This window comes from Marmota marmota, unplaced genomic scaffold (assembly GCF_001458135.2).
Source record: "Marmota marmota marmota unplaced genomic scaffold, marMar, whole genome shotgun sequence".
In the NCBI taxonomy this organism is placed as follows: Eukaryota; Metazoa; Chordata; class Mammalia; order Rodentia; family Sciuridae; genus Marmota; species Marmota marmota.
The window spans coordinates 23,853,770-23,858,061 of NW_025999998.1; the positions used below are offsets into that span (position 1 = coordinate 23,853,770).

Below are 4,292 nucleotides of genomic sequence, written 5' to 3' on the forward strand. Positions count from 1 at the left end.
GTTCCAGACAAATAGTCTAAATAAGACAATCAAAAGTCCCTAGATGAATCCAGAGTTTGCCTTAAGTGCTGCAAAGCCTGCCTGAACAAGCATGAGATCATTTGAATATGACATTCACTGTCTACAAAAATCACAAGCAATTGTGACACCTTATGTAGACAGTGTGGTCCAAGAGACGTCTGCTTCAGAGAGCAGAAGAAGGGAAATCAATGCCCTGGTTCAGTACTACAAGGAATACCATGGAAGGAGAAGGCATGGAATGGCAGGAGAGAGCTCTCTTTAACCTTTTACTCTATGTGGCACCAAATGCCTCTGGAGTTTCTAGACCATGAGTGAACAGCACATAAAAATAACTTTGCTTTAGCCAACAAAGATCCTGTGGCCAAAAAGCCAGCTGCTTCTCAATTTAGGGTTACAGTTTATGTTTTGTACCAGACCACCTGAGTTCTAGGCACGGCCATTAAATAAGCTGTGGAGGTCTTGGCTATTTGCAGTGGATGTAGTTCATGCCAACTGCATGATGCATTGAAGGGAAAAAGAGAAGATGTTGCATTACAATACAAATCCATTTTACAGCATTTAATGTTTTGTTGGTTTCTATAAAAGCAGCACAGGGACCTAGAATTAGCAATAAATATTGATTTCCCAATACTGGAGGTTGGAAGGGAAGAATGTAACATTAACTGAAAAGGAAATATTACATTTTTACTCCAGCATGGACCTATTTTGATCAGAAAAAAAATAAAATAATGCACAAAGAAATTACAAGTATAAATTCAGTGTGTTTTAAATGTTCAGGTTTTACTAATTTTCAAAAAAAAATATCAAGGCAACATCCTCCTTTTCTCATAATGAAGCAGGCAATAAAATTTGAGTAGAATTCAATTATCTCCCATAATTTAAAATTCAAACAAAAAAAGTGACTATTGAGCAATATATCTGGACCTCAAAATACTGAAAATAAAAGTTTTTAAAATATTTTTGAAAAAAATTCAGATGAAGTTTCTTTTAGTCCTATTCTAAAATTCTTGGGATTTCATGAAAAGGAGACAAAATTAAATTGCAAATACTAGAGTACATAGGACTGTCAATGTCGCAGAGCATATATAGAGACATTAAGAAAGGAGAAGCTATAGGAAATTCACTGGAAAGATTTTTTACAGTTGAGGCCAACAGTCAGTTTGCCGGTTGCCACTCTGGCTTTTCAGGGTTTGTCTGCTCAGGATGTTGACAGGAGTGGTAAATAGATTTCCTCATGGATCTGTGTTGAGAAGGACTCTGAGGTCCTGTCTGACTGAGCTCAGGGTCAACAGGAAGCAGTACTCCAGGAAGCATTGACTACTGGTGTCCGCCTGGAAGGGGACATGGCTATTCTCATGCCACATCTTTGCTTTTCCTATAATGGCAGGTGTAGCTGGGGGGAACACCTTTCCTGATGTTCTGCTCTGGTGCCATTTCATTCAAAAGAGACCATTTCACAAGTTATTGACTGCAATCAGCGCACTGTTTTCAGTGTCGTGTCCATAAGTTCACTTCTCTTCACTCCTCCAATCATCTCTTCTTCACATGTGATACTGGTGCTTGCTCTTTATATCCTCCAGGGCCACATTAACCTCTTCTTTCTGACTCCACCACAAAATGTTCCTTCTCCAACATGTGAAAATTTCTCCACTGTGCATAAATTATGGAATGGCAAGAATTCTACAGAAGCAAAGATCTGGAGACAATCAAAAAGTCCTTTACCACCAAAAGGAACATTGTAATGTTCTCCCCTCAAATTATTCAGAATTAATTTTTTAACATAATGAATGCCAACCTTACCCTTTAACTCACTGCCATCTGCCATGAGTCATCTCCCAGGCAGAAAGGTCACGATGCTGCATCACGAAGGCGCCAAGGGACAGGCTGGGTCCAGGATTCCCTCGTCGGTGTCATTCACCTCTCCAGCAAAAACACCAGCCAGCATCAACTATTGCTGTCAATGTCAGACAGTCGAGTGCCATCAATTAGAGATGGCAAAAGCTCAACAACTTCTGAGCTTGGCTTGAAAAGAAAAGAGTCCAGATGCTTGTGCCCATTTGGCAAAAACTTACTAAAATTCATCTGAAGGAAAGCACATCTTTTCCAATTAGAATGATTTCTGCTAATGTAGACAGCAAAATAATAGGTTGAAAAATAGTCAGTTATCATCAATTCCATATGGTTTAGATATCTTATAATGACCTTTGACACCTGCATTTGTATTTACTCAATTGGGAGTTTAATAATGATGTGGAAACCTGAGATTTGAACTTTGAGGAAATCAAACTTTTTTTTTTTTTTTTTGGAAATACTTCAAATGTTGATTTCCTTTTGAAAGGAAATGTACTTCTACATGACTTATATTTGTTCTCATTGCCTTTCAGTATCCATGTACTAAATACCTAGTTCAAGTTCTGCTATGGATAACCAATGAGACCCAAAGAGATAGACTTATGATAATGGAAATGGGTAAGGGAAGCCAGACTTCATAGGTAACATATCAGAGGTTCACCCGGCTAGACTGGGAGGTTCAGACGGCTTCTTGGAGGAGATAGCATCTTGGCTAGGTTTTCAAAGAAACACAGAGAGAGCCAAACTGAAGTCCAAGGGTCCATGCAAGGAGGGAAAGAATTGGAATAGACAAGATAAACTTCTAGGTCGTCCTGGTTCCAAGAAAAGTTTGGCATAAAAATGTTCCATTCACAGCATCCCTGTCTTGTTCCTGCTATTCTGATTCATTACAGTCCTGTCTTATCCAACATTAACTAGGGCCAGTGGTTGCAATGAAAAAAATAGCAATATTAAAATAACATCAGAGAATATTCATCACACTCACCATCTAATTGAGGAGGAAAAATGTCTTTAGCAGCATAGGTGTTGGCTATTAAGTCTAGGGACAAATGTCATATTAATTGACTAGATAAGTACGTGGGGAGTGTCATCTTGCTGCCAACATTTTTTCCAATTTCATTCAAGTTTTACCTAATATCTGGTCACTCCCAATAGTATAAAACTATCTAAAAATCCATTTTCAGAAAGAAAAATTAAATATGGAAGGCATGAGTTCCATTCGTACAGTCACCTTGTCATGTGCAGATTGCCATTTGAGATTGTCCAAGTTGGCATCAGATTCTCTCAGCATGTGAAGCCAGCTCTCTTGCTAATTTAGCTGCAGGTCAGCCCTCACTCTGCTTCAGAACAGCACTCAGGGAATTGTCTTCTCTGGCTGGGAAAGAAGATTGGAGTCTGAGAAAGGAAAACAAAGGGCACCCTCCACAGAGAAGCTGCCAAACACTTAGATCTTTCATGTTGAATTACACTTGTCGCCCTGAGATGTGTGCCGCTGACATCTCTCGCCTGATCCACAGCCATCAAGCCCGCCCCACTCAGAATCTACAGTGAGCCTTCAACTGCTGCAGGAAGAACATCAAATACTTTTTCCACATCTTATTATCAAAGCAAAAACTAAACCGTTACTGCCTCATTCAGATTTATAATCAGTTCAATGAATTACACTGCCATGAATTTTTTAGAAATGTAACCATCCCTGGAACTGAGAGATGATAAACTACTACCAAGCCTCCCTGGCCAGGACCACACATCTTTGCAGTTGGAGTCCAGGCCCTGGTCTGTGTCATTGTGCTGAAGACCATCCAGACCTTCCCTGTTCTGCTCTGTGTTTCCCTGCTCACACAGTTCATTTGGCAGCCTTTTCAGTCTTTGTGACCTTGATCAAGGAGTGGTCAGTTCTACTCAGTTAGACTGAGCTAAAATGCCATGTGCTAAGATGTACATGAACTAATCCTCTTACTTTGGTGAGAAGAGGGGAGTTAAGGGAATGCTGGACATGCTAGTGGGTGTTTCCCAGAAACATGTAAAAAGGAAAACCCTAACAGCTTCATTGATGCATAGCACATATATACAGGAAGAACACAAATCATATATACAGGGCGACAACCCCTATGGAATTAGCACCCAGAAAAAGAAACAGAATATTACTGTAGAAACACTGTCCTGACTTCTAATGCTATCTATCACTTTTACCTCAAATTAGGAAGGCTTTAAAAGTTCCCATCATTATGCTGGGACAACAAACATAAACCAGAACTCTCTGGCAAACCAAATGTATGCGATCAGAATCACTTTTTTTTCTCTACACTGATGCCGGTTCAAATAACTCTCATATCCTTCAGAAATGCTAAATATGCAACAAACTCCCTGCTACTCAAGGTCAATGTCAACCTGATTTTTCATGTGTTTTTTTTTTTTTT

The 4,292-nt window shown here is 39.5% G+C and overlaps 1 long non-coding RNA gene across 2 annotated transcripts in view; it reads right to left on the bottom strand.

The window, feature by feature from the left end:
* Nucleotides 1–780: 780 nt before the first annotated feature.
* Nucleotides 781–4,292, bottom strand: part of LOC125617929 — a 26,484-nt gene continuing 22,972 nt past the window's right edge. Inside the window, exons 2-4 of one of the 2 annotated variants that reach the window (XR_007349071.1) lie at nucleotides 3,104–3,247; nucleotides 1,822–1,975; nucleotides 781–1,717 (exon numbers count right to left, since the gene is read on the bottom strand). This is a non-coding gene — a long non-coding RNA (uncharacterized LOC125617929). Of the gene's footprint in view, nucleotides 1,718–1,821; nucleotides 3,248–4,292 lie in introns of both variants that reach the window. The other variant, XR_007349070.1, reaches the window with a different exon arrangement.